Raw genomic sequence first — 15,039 nt, forward strand, 5'->3', positions numbered from 1 at the left:
TTGTATCTTTACAGGCATGTAATATCCATGCGTACCACACGTAAACTGAGAATACTAACCAAACTTTTCCTGTAACCATCTCAGTGAATTTTGCCCACATTGAATCTGCTGCAGAAGGCAAGTGGGATGGAGGTTGCAGCTGCACCATGCTGCCAGACACCATTTTGAGATGACAAACAGGAATTGTTCGGGGAGGCTTTGTGGGGAGGGTGGGAGCAAAGGGGAGGAAGAGCATTTGAGAAGGAAAATAAGTAGATGGGTATTTGCTCTCCACGGTATTCAAAGTAGTCAGTAGTCAATACTTTAGCATATGACAAAGGGAAATTACCAGGTGGAGCAGCTGCCAACTTGGAAACACTTGTAGGGAAGCCAAGCAGACAGTGTGAGCAAAGAAGGGAGGCAGGACTAGAGACTCAAAGGATTTTAGCTCACATCCACCTAATATAGCTGAGGCCGTGAGGCACCCATAACAGAATCTAGCATGGCAGCACAATAATAATAAATAGTAAAGATTTACACGCTTACACACCATAGTTCCTGCCAGATGATCTGCCTCTTGGGTCCTGGTCTGGATTTCTGGCTAGGATTCAGGCTCATTGCTGCAGGACAGGAATCGGGTTGGCTTTCTACCTGGGACCTCAGTCCCCAGGAGATTCTGACAATTAGGAGACAGCTCCTCACTGGGCTCCTTGTGCTTATTCCCTCGTAGTCTTGCTAGTCATCCGTGGTGGGGGGTGAAGGAGGAGGTGAGGAAGGAGGGGAAGAGAAAAGGCAGCAGGTTCCAAAACTCTTCTGTGTTGGGTGGTTACGTAGTTATGTAAAATCGTGTCCAGTTCCTCCAGAACTGGACAAGCTATATGTGCCCAGCTGGATATTTTTCTGTCATCGCTAATTTTAATATACATCTTTTTGAGCTGCTTGCTCTTTATCCAGCACTGTTCGCCACTCCAGTCATCTGCTTTGCAATGTCCACAAACAAGTCTTTATTTTTTTCTGTTCACAAGAGCTTCCAGTACTGATGCTTCATCTCAGATAGCGATGAGAACCATTGTCTCAGCACACCTCCATGCAGCTGTGCAAAGCATGCTATGGGGCTTCTATAGTGGTATCACAGCAATGCTGACACAGTGGAATCCAGGAGTAAATGGGCAAAATCTGGCCCTATGACAGCTTTTAAATGGTGGAGGGCACGGTGACAAATGTGGCCATTTCCTGAAGTATCCTTGAAAAACCTTACTGAACTAAGTTTACTTACATATTTGAGTCCATTGTATTAAATGCCAAGGTTATATTTATTGTGGGTCAGGATAATCAAAGGACTATATTGAACAATGGTTCAAAGAATGATTTTTTGGGACAATGTGTGCAAAGTGAAATTCCTGGGAAATATCTAGGGGGAGGAGACTCCAAATGCCTTCCACCAGATATTTAGCAGTCCAAACTTTTGAATCTATGCCCTGAAGAGAGCACCATTTTCTGCTGATTACCTGTTCCCAAAGGCTGGAGATCAAAGTCCCAAGCTGTATTAAAAAAAAAACAGGGTATGGGCTGAGCTGTGCAGTCTGGGCATTTTTTCTATGCTATGGCTGTTATGAACTTGTAACCACAGGAAACCCCATTATAGGGTCCAAAGGACTGGCTCCTGCCCATTTCCCTGCTAGAGCTGAGGGGGTGAGCTCCGGCAAGCTTATTAGCATGTATGTAGGTTCTTTTATTGTTTTTAATATATTTTCTCTTTAATGTTTTCACCTAAAGAATAAATGTGCTTGCTTATAAAGAGCTATGTGGTAACTTAATTGTGGCCAGTTATGTTTATAGCCTCTGAAGAGAAAGCAAAGCACACACACACTGGCCTGTTTAAGTAGTCTGGCTAGCTGGGAATAAGTGTGCGCAGGGAACTGTGCAACCTGGAAAAAACCCATTTAGAAGGGAGAGAGACATGGATCTCCACCCAAGAGAGGTAACAGTTGAGGAGCCAGAAGCCTAGAAGTACATGTCCTTGCTGGACCAGAGGGGAAACAGAGGTACAGTTGCCCTGAACTATGACAGGGACATCCTGGCAACTTAATACCAAAGCAGATGAGAGCAAACAGATAAAGAGAAAGGTCAGTAACTGTCCTGTAGTGTGTAGTGTGCGATAGTTGCTGGACACATGCCAAAAATAGCGCACAACAGCATTGTGTCCACACAAACACACAGAACTAATACAATTTGCAGCAAACTTAGTTCACTTTGCAGAAGGAACACCTTTAGTTCATTTAGATTCTCTTCCAAACTTTTGTATAGACAAGCCCTAAGTCTAAATAAAAGGGACTGAAAGTGTATTGTCCTATGCATTTCAGTTTATTAGAACACTTTCCTAAAAACGTATGCCCTCTCTAAGCTATAGCATACACAGGAAAAACCGTAGCAATATTGATACAGTACAAAACTGGAAAATAAAAGCGCTAACGCTTCTGAATAATAAACTTAAGCTAGTCTTACTAAAAACTTTTGCTGTGTTGATTGTAACTCAATCACTCCAGAAGGCACACTTAACAGATTCGAGAAACTGCCTCCTCTTTGTCTTAGCCAGCATCTTGTCAAACTATTAATAGCTTCTTTAGAAAATGAAAATAACTCATGTCCCTGACAGAAAAATAATTTCCCAACTAACAGAAGATAGCTAATGCCACACAATCTGCTCTACCATAGTGATGTGATATCTACCATACAGATGTATACTTTCACCTCTCATTCTCACTGAAGGTGTAAGAGCTAATTCAGTGTTGCTTAGTGGGTAGGGAAATTCCCCTTTACCAATCATGGGAATTGAATTACCTGACCTATGCAAAGCAATACCATCTTAGTCAATTCAGAACTAGGTGCCTGGTGGAAATGTAACTGAAGTCACTGGAACGATTCTGAAAGTGGGCCTACATACTGGAATTAAAAACAAAGGGTGGAGGGAGTGTCAGGAAAAAAAAACAGGGAAAGGATTTTCCCCAAAAATATATAAAAAATTCCATTTAAGTGAAAACTTCCAGACATTTTATAGATAGCAATGTTCACTACATAGTGACTGAGTGCCATAGGAAAAGACAAAATTCACAATTTACAGATGTCCCAACCAAAATGAATAGGAGACTAATAAACTGCTATTATCTTGTGCACAGCACACAAGTACAGAATTAACAGTAACTGTCTTATTTCTATATTCTAGAATCTGGGGGGTTAATTCAATTGAGAAGGGAGGAAGGATCACTGCTCCTTGTTAAAATGAGCTAATGAATAATAAATTTGGGAAAGGGACAAAAAGGGAGTTTGTCTTGAGAAATGTTTCCAAATCAACCTTTGCTGAAAATACTACATAAACAAGGGGTTGTATCAGTGGTATTTGTACTTATTTATCACATTCAAAACAAATATATTAGTTATCCCTGTGGCCCTGACAACAGGAGAGAATGAAAGGCGTGAAGAAAATTAAGAAGGAAAGATGACACAAAAATAGCAATCATCCACACTAAGATTGATCCATCTTTACCAGACATGCAATTCTTTGGCACCAATTCCCACATCTCTTTTATAAATTATGTTTTTATTTTAATTTGAATGTTATTTCTTTTTTTCAAATTCACTTATCTGAAACATCAGCCAACCAACAAAAACCACTGTGAGGAGGAGGGATTTAACTTATGACTGTATTGCTTTCATTTCTCCCAGAGAAATCTCTCAAGAAAGATATGGTTAGAGGATCTCCAGATGACCATGATTTGCCATAACATTGCTTCATTAACATGAAGGGACAACAAATTCTGACCCTAACAGTCTGAGGAAGAGTACAACTGTGTGTCACTTGTGATAGAAGTGTTTGTTTTGTAACCCCAAATGACAGTCACCCTAGGCAGTCTCCCAATTTGACAGATTAATTAAAGAAGAATAAAAGGTAAGATGTTCCACACACACACACACACTGAAATAACTGGAGTATATGATAATCTGATTTCTCTCCTCTTTCTGGATCCAGCTCTGCTTTCCATTTGCCAATTCGTCACTTGTCTTTGTTAGCAGATAGCAGAAACAAAGCAGCTACACCTTGTTGCTGCACGCTTCCTCAAACTAGTTACTGTATCCGTGATTATTTATACTAAGAAAAAATGGGGAGAAAGGCCTATAGCCTTCATTTATCAGCACAGGGGAAAGCATAGCTTAAAGCAAGACAGCAATGAGCAGAAAATGGCATTGTTCTAAAATCAGAATATACTCCCACCACCCACAATCCTCTGAATATGAAAGACAGAGCCCCATTCTGCCTCAAAGCTCAGTTCAGGTCTCTACCCTTGCGTTAGATACATATTCCCTATCATGAAATCTATTAGAATTAACAATAAAATATGGTGTAATCAGGAATAACCTGCTACATACTATTTTCACTTTAAAGATTGGTGTTTCTACTAATAACGGACATCTTTCTTTAGACCTTTTACCATTCTTAAACACTATATAATCAAATATACTATAAAAACAAAAGCTACACTCAGCTCAGGTTTTTTTAAAAAAAACCTTTTTAGTTTAAATCTTTTCTAGTCCAAGAGACATTCACCTCAGAACAAAACAAGGCTCACTATAATTCTGTTTTTACACACATTGTGGCTGGAACTTTTTTTCGTAACTGGAGCTTGGACCACACCATACCTCCACCTTATTTAATGAATGTATAATCTTTTCCCTGTGCCCAACAAATAAGGCAAGTTTTCATCATTATGTAAATTCAGTTGTTAAAATACATTAATACCAGGCTAAGACAAGGAGACTGAGTACTGCTTTCCTACCTTGCTGAAACTGTTGTGTGCTCAGTGTCCTTTCCAGGCTTTGACAAAGCACTAGCTTGGTGATTTTATTACTGTCAGCTTATTCTCAAATACAATCAGGTGAATGTATTCAAATTAGAGTTGTCATTTAAATTCTCCTTCAGGAGGCATCTGTCTTCTTTCTCACTGGTTAAGAATCAGATTGTTGTGGGTGGAGAAGTCAAGCCCCTAACACAGTTTTAGCACCAACCAACATGAAATACGGGATATATAAAATTAACGTGTACAAGACAACAAATCAAAGACAGCAGATGCAATAACGAAAAAACCCAAATAAATAATGAAAGTCAAACAGGGATGAAAACCAATGGTGATATTAACTCTGATTAAAATAATTCTCACTCTTCTAATCACCAAAATGGACTGGTAAACTTTAGAGCAGGATTTTATCAGGACAACGATTAGAAGTTTGCAGCAACATGTCGCTCGTTCTCATAGTGCACACACAGTAACAGAAATATTTCCTCAGCAATTGTGATACAGTTTCTCTCTCTCTGGGTGGAAGTAGATCCTTAACGCTTCACTACAACAGTAGAATCATAACTGTAACCATGTTGCCAATGGCGGTAAACAAGCCTGAGCTCTTACTATTGCTTCCTCCATTGCTAACCACCAGTAAATATACACAGGTAGGTACTTATAACTCTGATTTTTACCAGTGTAGACAAGGCATTTGTTCAGAGCAACATATGTGCCACCTCCTGAATTTTCACTGTGACAAGCCAACTACTGTACCAGGAAACAGTCTTAGCCATAAATACATGAGATACTTGCAAGAAGAGCAATAATATTGTTTTCTAGCATTGATAAGATGTTAGCAATATTATTTGTTAAGCTCTTTATAGCCTCTCATCACTGGTCAGCAGTATGCTGAATCCTGCTTCCAGCAAAATGATTATAGGTTTCCTTGAAACACGTTCTGTTTACGTTTAGCAAAAACTAAATCTCCTTCACTCCAGAAGAGTCAGCAAGGTCTCGATCTCACCATCGGACAAGGTTTTGCTGTCTCAGTGTCTTCACTGTAGAAATTATTGTGATCTGGATAGCTGCATGTGTCTATACTAAAGTGAAAATATGCTGTCCAGCAAAACAAGTTAAATACTTTAAATCTACCCATAGCTTCCAGGTAACGGCTACGTAAGAGCTCTGGAATAGCTCACATATAGGGAAAGAATCTCTAGGGGTTAGACTGACAGAGTGATGCCCTCAATATGTGAAGAAAGTACAGGGTGGGATGCCTCACTGCACACAGTAAGTGGAGAAGGGAGGATTTAATTTACTAGTTACAATGGTATGATTAAGGAAGCCCATCCACACAGGGAGATAATCCAGTACTGGATTGCTTACAGGAATGACTCCTACTTAAAGTCCAGAAGGGACCATCGTGATCATCTAGTCTGACCTCCTGCACATCACAACCCTCAGAACCTCACTCACCCACTCCTGTAATAGGCCCATAACTGCTGGCTGAGTTACTGAAATCCTCAAATCATGCTTTTAAGACTTCAAGTTAGAGTCTCCACCATTTACTCTAGTTCAAACCAGCAAGTGACCCATGCCCCATGCTGCAGAGGAAGGCAACAACAACAACAACAAAAAAAAACCCCAACACCCCAGGATCTCTGCCAATCTGACCTGGGGAAAATTCCTTCCCAACCCCAAGTATGGTAATCAGTTAGACCCTAAACTAGTTGGTGAGACCCACCAGCCAGACACTTGGGAAAGAATTCACTGTAGTAACTCAGAGCCCTCCCCATCTTACGTCCCATCTCCAGTCGCTGGAGATATTTGCCACTAGCAGTTGCAGACAGGCCACAAGCCAGTGTAAACAATCTCAACATACCATCCCCTCCATACACTTATCAAGCTCAGTCTTGAAACCAGTTAGGTTTTTTGCCCCCACTACTCCCCTTGGGATGCTTTTCCAGAACTTCACTCCTCTGATGGTTAGAGACCGGCGTCTAATTTCAAGCCTAAACTTACTGATGGCCAGTTTATTATATCCATTTATTCTTTTGCCGACACTGTTATTTAACTTAAATAACTTCTCCCCCTTTCTGGTGTTTATCCCTCTGACATTTATAGAGAGCAGTCATATCTCCCCTTAGCCTTTGTTTGGTTAGGCTAAACAAGGCAAGCTCCTTAAGTCTCCTCTCCTAAGGTAGGTTTTCCATTCCTCTGATCATCCTAGTAGCCTTTCTCTGCACCTTTTTCAGTTTGAATTCATCCTTCTTAAACATGGGAGACCAGAACTGCACAGTATTCAAGATGAGGTCTCATCAGTGACTTGTATAATGGTAATAACACTTCCCTATCTCTACTGGAAATATCTCACCTAATGCATCCTAGGATTACATTAGTCTTTCTCATGGCCGCATCACATTCGCAGGATGACTATGAGCTCCAATCTATCAATACACCCAGATCTCTCTCTCATCCACCAATTCCAACTCATATGTCCCCATCTTATAGCAAAAATTCTTGTTGTTAGTCCCTAAATGCATGACCTTTGCACTATTAAATTTCATCCCATTTCTATTACTCCAGTTTTCAAAGTCATCCAGATTTTCTTGTATGATATTCCCGTCCTCCAGATTGGCAATACCTCCCAATTTTTTGTCATCTGCCAATTTTATTAGCACATTCCCACTTTGTGCACCAAGTTCATTAATGAAAATGTTAAAACAAGATTGGTTCCAAGACCGATCCCTGAGGAAATCCACTAGTAACTTCCATCCAGACTGACAGGTCACCTCTCAGTATAATATGCTGTAGTCTCCTCTTCAACCAGTTCTTTATCCACCTTTCAATTCTTGTATTAATCCCCATCTTCCCCAATTTAACTAATAACTTCCCATGTGGAACTGTATCAAATGCCTTATTGAAATCCAGGTAGATTAATCTATTGCCTTTCCTTTTTCTAGAAAATCAGTTATCTTCTCAAAGAAAGAGATCGTGTTGGTTTGGCAAGATGTACCTTTTGTAAAACCATGTTGCATTTTATTCCAATTTCTGTTTACCTCTATGTCCTTAAGTATTTTCTCTTTCAAAATTTGTTCTAAGACCATGGTCCCCAAACTTTTGAGGGACCCTCATCCCTCTCTTACGACTGTCTGTGCCCCCTCGGGGCCAGGGAGGGAAGTCGCAGCTCAGGGGTGGGGGGCGGGGGGTCGCAGATGGGTAAGGGAGCCAAGGCTGGGGCCAGAGGTGGGTCTGGGGCCGGGAGCGGGCTGGGGCCGGAGCCGCGACTAAGGGCCAAAGCTGGGGGCAGGAGCAGAGCCGCAGCCAGGCTGCAATGGTCAGCAACCAGACCCAGCTCTACTCCCAACCCACTCCCACCGCTGGCCCTGGGCCGGGAATGGAGCTGCAGCCAGGAGCTCAGGCTGGGGGTGGGACCGGAGCAGAGCAGGAGGCAGGGAGGGTCCAGGTGGCACTCCCTCCCTACCTCCCGTGGGGGCTGGCCTGGCCCCACTGCGCCCCCCCAAACATTCCTCCACAGCTCCCTAGGGGGATGCACTGCAGTTTGGGGACCTCTATTCCAAGACCTTACATACAACTGAGGTTAAACTAACGAGCCTGTAGTTTCCCAGATAATTCCCACCCACCCCCCTTAAAAATAGGTACTATCTTAGCAATTCTCCAGTAATAAGTTATGACCCCTGAGTTTACAGATTCAGTAAAATCCTTGCTCTTGGGTTTGCAATTTCATGTGCCTGGTCCTCTGATATTCTTGGATGGAAATTATCCGGGCCCCCTGATTTGGTCCCAAGCTGTTTGCATTTGCCTTCCACCTCAGACATGGTAATTTCTATCTCCATATCCTCATTCCAATTAGCCACACTGATACTACTTCTAAATTCCTCATTACCCTTATTAAAATCTGAGGCAAACTATTAGTTGTGGTGTTGGGCTAACAACTGTGTGCCAGATGAGGCCAGTTGAGGGTAGCCCATGATTAAATTCACAAGTTAGTAACCATTTAGCCAGTCACGCCACTAACCAGTTATTGAAGAAATAAGGGCCTAATAAACGTTTATAACATGGCCAGAGAAACAGTGCTAGTTCTCATCTAGAAAAGATTTTAAAGCATTCCTGGATAACAGTTCTCCTGTAATATACACAGGGCCTCTTATTAACGTCTATATTCTGCCTTGGTTCCAGTTAAATTTGTTTTAATAAACTTTGGCCAGCCAACGTGGAAAATATCCAACCATATTAAATAGCATTCAGGGTGGATTTGATTTAAATCACTAGTCAGGAAGACTCGATTTAATCATGGTTTTCTACATAAAAGTGCATTCTTGTTGGTTGTTATAACCTTAATACACGTTCTTCACAACTCAGAGATAGATGTAGGTTTCATTTTTAGAAGGTACACACTATACATTTTTAAACACTGATTTATTTTGAAAACTTTTCAGATTAGATTTACAGCTATATCAGAAAATGAACTATTGTTTGGTTATTTCATTTATCAAAGGTAACTGAAGCAGATATTTATGAAGTCATTGGGAGGTGAACTATCTCCAATTCAACAGGTTAATCATTAATATTTGGGGGACTTTCTTGCTGTGCTGTATTAGGAGGAGATCACCAGACAGACTTTTAAATTGTTTTATTTAACTAAAACAACAAGGTTAAGTATTCTGCATGTTTTCTTCAACAGAAAACATATAATATTTTAACAAAACAAGCATATGTCCCTCACTTCTCACATTTATCTCCAGACTTCTTCTCCTTGTCCAGATCTATTCTGCCCCCAACAAACACTGAACTTTTTGAAACTTCGCACTTTTAGAGAGAGGTAAGAGATTGACTGTGTGTACACAAATTTGCAGAGGGACAACAGAGCTGAGGTCTGTTATTTCTCACCTCTACATATTTATTTAAAAACGTTTTTGCTGTTAACAAGCATGTTACTTCTGGAGATACAAATCCACAGTTTGAGAACTGCAAAACTAAGCATCTTTGATGGTATTGTAAAGTTTCCATAAAGAGAGAAACAAATGATCTTAGAATATCAGGGTTGGAAGGGACCTCAGGAGGTCATCTAGTCCAACTCCCTGCTCAAAGCAAGACCAATCCTCAGTTTCTGCCCCAGAACCCTAAATGGCCCCCTCAAGGATTGAACTCACAACCCTGAGTTTAGCAGGGCAATGCTCAAACCACTGAGCTCATCTTCTAGACCGAGCACTGAGTCCCATTAGGTAGAGAGAAAGATTAACCTAAATAATCTATACAGAAGCCCCCCATAAGATTGGGTCCCTAATCCATGAACTATTGGAACTCATTTACAAATCTTTTCTTAAACATTCCATGAATATAGTGTCTCATACTATAGAATTAGAATGTATAATCCCTATTTCATGATGAGATATCTTTGAAGTGAGCTGTAGCTCACGAAAGCTCATGCTCAAATAAACTGGTTAGTCTCTAAGGTGCCACAAGTACTCCTTTTCTTTTTTCTTTTTACGAATACAGACTAACACGGCTGTTACTCTGAAACCTTTGAGCTATAATGTATCTTTAAGATATGCTTTTTGAGGAAAAATCTTTTTATCAGAAAATCTGATTTAAATAAAATCTGATTTTTTTTTAATTCATTGATTTTTATCCACCCTGGTAGCATTCAAGAACTATGCTCTATCCCAAGTTTTTGGGCTGTGCCATTACTATCAGTGTGCTGTGTTTCACATAGCTCCCCCACTACAAGTGATCATAGATAAGCCACCAATGTCCATGTTCACTACAATATATTTATATTTATTTATAATGTTCACTATTATACTACTGCCCTAGCCATATTAGTATAGTCAAGGTGCTAGTTTGTTTGGTTTTTTAAACCACAGTCTCATCTAACTCTAGTCAGTATTGAGCTAAATGACAAAGCGCTAATACCATTATGGGGTGTCAAATTCATTCTTTGGAGCTGGCCAGGGCATAAGTGTACAACTATGCATTTCCATTATTCAATCACAGACGTCGAAGGGAGGTCTGCAAAATAATCAAGGACAGAATATGACAGAAACATATTCTTACCTTTACCAACACTGGTACATCTCCTTCTTCTCTTATTTCACCATCCTCCTTACTTTGTTTCTCTACCACTTTGTCTTTTGTGGGTCTCTCTGCTTTCTTTTTCTATCTCTACACATGCTATCTTAAAGCCACTCCCAAATTTTCCCAAACACCATCAGCTTTACTCCCACACCATTCCCCATTGCCTATGATTAAATGATCCATGATAAAATTTGCTGATGACAACATTTAGTTTCATAATTAGGCTTTAGATTTAATACCCTAGTTAAAGTGATATGGGGAGCAGGCAAATTCACTTTTCCCAGAGCTATTGTTTCAAGATGTCTGCAGACCCAGGAACATAGCACTCTATCAGTTTACACTCACTTTTCATTTGGAAGGTTAATTTACAGCCACCACAGATTAAAAACTCATTAGTTTGTAATGACACTTTAGATTCAGCAGCATTTGGATAAAAATACCTCAAGCCAAACAACATATCTGACATTCATACCATATATAACATGACATTCAGTAACACATTTAAAAGTAGCCATTCTTCAACAAAAAAAACTTCAAACACAGACATCAAAGAGAAACTGCAGAGCTACAATTAATTTGCAAATTTAACACCATCAATTTGGGTTTGAATAGGGACTGGGATTGGCTGGCTCACTATAAAAGCAATTTTCCCTCTCTTGGTATTGACACCTCCTCATCAATTTTTGGGAGTGGATCACATCTACCCTGACTGAATTGACCTTCAACACTGGTAATCCACTTGTAAGGTAACTCCATTCTCTTCATGTACCAATATATATTTATGCCTGTACCTGTAATTTTCACTCCATGCATCCAAAGAAGTAGATTTTTTACCCATGAAAGCTTACACCCAAATAAATCTGTTAGTCTTTAAAGGTTCCATGGGACTCCTTGTTGTTTTTGCGGATACAGACTAAAAGAGCTATCCCTCTGATATATAATAGATATTACTGCCCCATTTAAGAATAAAAATTTTTTTACAGTAAATGCAGATACCAAATACTGGGGTTGGATAACTGGAATACAAAATTGGGAGAGGGGGGGGAAGCTACTGTGATGGTCACAAAAATCAAAGAGTCAAGATATATTTATTACACCCACAAGCCCTAAGCAATGTCACCAGAGAAGACACAGACCCTCCTTGTGTCTCCGTCGGGAGGAAATAGAGGCAGGTTGCTATGATGCGATCCCTGCCGTTTCCTTTCCCCGGGCTGTCCCGCAGGGGGAAGAGGTGCCCGAGGGCAGAAGAAACACAACGCCCCAGCCAGACACGGGTGCGAGGCGCCGGCAGGGCTGCCCCAGGCCCCGCGCCTCCCCCGGCACCAGGGAAGAGAAGGGGCCAGGCAGAGTCCGCTCCCTGCCAGCCGCCCCCGGCTCTCCTAGCCTGCAGACAGGCCGCCCGAGCGCGCGGGGCTGGAAAGGGAGGGGTCTCGACCACTGCCGGGGCGAGACCCACCTGAGCTGGCGGCGGATCCTCCAGTACCAGGCCGCCCCTCAGCTTCAGCCTCGCATCCCACCCCTCAGCCGCAGCCGGCGGCTCCCGGTCCCCGCAGGCCCTGGCCCAGGCTCCCCTCGGGTCGCGGGGGCCCCTCTCTCACCTGCTGCCCGCCCGGGGGGCTCCGGCTGCCGCCTGTCAGCGACGGAGGGGGAGCGAGGGGGCCGCGACACCAGCCAGACTGAGACTCGGCTCCTCCCCGCCCGCTTCTCCCTCACGCTCGGCTCCCTCCCGCGGCCCCGGCTCGAGACACTCGGTCCCGCCTCCGGCGCGAGCCTGCGAACCCCGCCCTCCGGCCGCCACCGCCGCGCGACACGCCAAGCTCCCGCCCCCGACGCTGCGCGGCGCGCCGAAGCTCTGCCCCTGCGCGGGCCTCTCCCGCTGGAGCGCTGCCGGCGCCGCGCGAGCTGGGGAGGCGCGGAAGCTGCTGCGCCCTGGGGCCGCTGCTCCTGGACCCTTAGCGCGCGCGCGCCGAAGTGGCTGCAAAAACGCCGTCACGAGCTCAGCGTCGTCCCTGGCGCCTCTGGTGTGGGCGGGAAGTTTGTCTTTTTCTGCTTGGCGTCACCACGTTGTCCATAGGGTAGAGGCGCTGCTGCAGGAAGGAGCGGAGTCCCGCCCCCCCCGCACAGGTATTGGGGGGACCAGCCGCGCGGGAGGTCGTGTCGTGCCCGCCCTTCAGGTGGCCTCCCGGTGGGTGCACAAGCGCCACTCCCCTCCCCCCCCCGTGACGGGCTGGTGGACCCTGTGGGGCAGCGCCCTGCCGCATCGCGCCGAGGGGGGGGGATGCGGACGCCGCCGCCGCCCCCGGGACGGAGCGTGACGCCGCCTCCACTCCAAAGCCGGCTCTCGGCTGAGCACACGGGGCCTCGTTGGTGAAACGGCGCTAATGTCGCATCGGGCACGGCAACGACTTTCCGCGCGCTCCGGGGCGGGGGGCGGCCGCGGGGGGCGGCCATGAGGCACCTCCCCGCCCGCACGGGATGGGAGAGGCGGGGGCAGCAGAGGCTCGGGAGGAGTTGGAGGGGAAGGGCGGGGGCGTGGTGATGGGGGGGGGGTGTCTCTGCCCACAGGGTTAAGCGCCGTCGTCGTCCCCCGACGAGCTGTCAACATGAGACGCCTTCGCCTGAGGTCGTTCAGATCAACGTGATCCTCGACTGGGAGAGCAGAAGGAGCGGGGGCGTCTCCCAAGGCCAGTCTCCTTGTGACCCCGACGTGGGGTGTTGCGGTAGCTGGTGTAGATATAGGATCCTGCTGCTCCTTTCTTACAAGGCGGATGAAATAGCTGACACTGTGGGCATTTAAATTACCATCACTGAACATCTGAGCTGTATAGAGCAATTCACACCTTTCAGAGATACTGTTACAGGCTCTATGGGCTGATCTAGACCTCTCTGCATTGGTTGGTGTCTTTGTGATCATAAAAGCTAGATACTGTTTTCTTTTTCTTTAAGTGAAATTCTGGAGAACAAGATAACTGCTTGAGAGCGATGCCAGTACGCCATACTGCCATGTACCAACCCAAACCCTGTAGAACATACAGGATATTTTACAAATCAATCTAAGGTCTGGTCTACACTATAGACCTACATTGGTACAACTAAAAAAGAAAAGGAGTACTTGTGGCACCTTAGAGACTAACAAATTTATTTGAGCATAAGCTTTCGTGAGCTACAGCTCACTTCATCGGATGCATTCAGTGGAAAATACAGTGGGGAGATTTATATACATAGAGAACATGAAACAATGGGTGTTACCATACGCACTGTAACAAGAGAGTGATCACTTAAGGTGAGCTGTTACCAGCAGGAGAGCGGGGGGGGGGGACCTTTTGTAGTGATAATCAAGGTGGGCCATTTCCAGCAGTTGACAAGAACGTCTGAGGAACCATGGCGGGGGGGAATAAACATGGGGAAATAGTTTACTTTGTGTAATGACCCCTCCACTCCCAGTCTCTATTCAAGCCTAAGTTAATTATATCCAGTTGGCAAATTAATTCCAATTCAGCAGTCTCTCGTTGGAGTCTGTTTTTGAAGTTTTTTTTGTTGAAGAATTGGCACTTCTACATCTGTAATCGAGTGACCAAAGAGATTGAAGTGTTCTCCGACTGGTTTGTGAATGTTATAATTCTTGACGTCTCATTTGTGTCCATTTATTCTTTTACATAGAGACTGTCCAGTTTGACCAATGTACATGGCAGAGGGGCATTGCTGGCACATGATGGCATATATCAGATTGGCAGATGTGCAGGTGAACGAGCCTCTGATAGTGTGGCTGATGTGATTAGGCCCTATGATGGTGTCCCCTGAATAGATATGTGAACACAGTTGGCAACGGGCTTTGTTGGAAGGATAGGTTCCTGGGTTAGTGGTTCTGTTGTGTGGTATGTGGTTGCTGGTGAGTATTCGCTTCAGGTTGGGGGGCTGTCTGTAAGCAAGGACTGGCCTGTCTCCCAAGATCTGTGAGAATGATGGGTCGTCCTTCAGGATAGGTTGTAGATCCTCGATTATGCGTTGGAGAGGTTTTAGTTGGGGGCTGAAGGTGACGGCTAGTGGCGTTCTGTTATTTTCTTTGTTGGGCCTGTCCTGTAGTAGGTGACTTCTGGGTACTCTTCTGGCTCTGTCAATCTGTTTCTTC

General features: G+C 44.0%; 2 protein-coding genes across 17 annotated transcripts in view; one reads left to right on the top strand and one right to left on the bottom strand.

The window, feature by feature from the left end:
- ERC1 (ELKS/RAB6-interacting/CAST family member 1) overlaps positions 1-12,607 on the bottom strand; it is a 553,011-nt gene extending 540,404 nt beyond the window's left edge. For 3 of the 10 annotated variants that reach the window (XM_074938901.1, XM_074938893.1, XM_074938929.1), the window contains exon 1: positions 12,509-12,602. The gene's annotated coding sequence lies outside the window, so the exon portion shown is untranslated. Of the gene's footprint in view, positions 1-12,508 lie in introns of all 10 variants that reach the window. The other 7 variants (XM_074938919.1, XM_074938886.1, XM_074938910.1 and 4 more) reach the window with 7 other exon arrangements.
- A 137-nt stretch (positions 12,608-12,744) lies between these two features.
- RAD52 (RAD52 homolog, DNA repair protein) overlaps positions 12,745-15,039 on the top strand; it is a 51,444-nt gene continuing 49,149 nt past the window's right edge. For all 7 annotated transcript variants that reach the window (XR_012636238.1, XM_074939062.1, XM_074939055.1 and 4 more), the window contains exon 1: positions 12,745-13,034. The gene's annotated coding sequence lies outside the window, so the exon portion shown is untranslated. The remainder of the gene's footprint in view (positions 13,035-15,039) is intronic.

Source organism: Natator depressus, chromosome 1, assembly GCF_965152275.1.
Source record: "Natator depressus isolate rNatDep1 chromosome 1, rNatDep2.hap1, whole genome shotgun sequence".
NCBI classification, from domain to species: Eukaryota; Metazoa; Chordata; order Testudines; family Cheloniidae; genus Natator; species Natator depressus.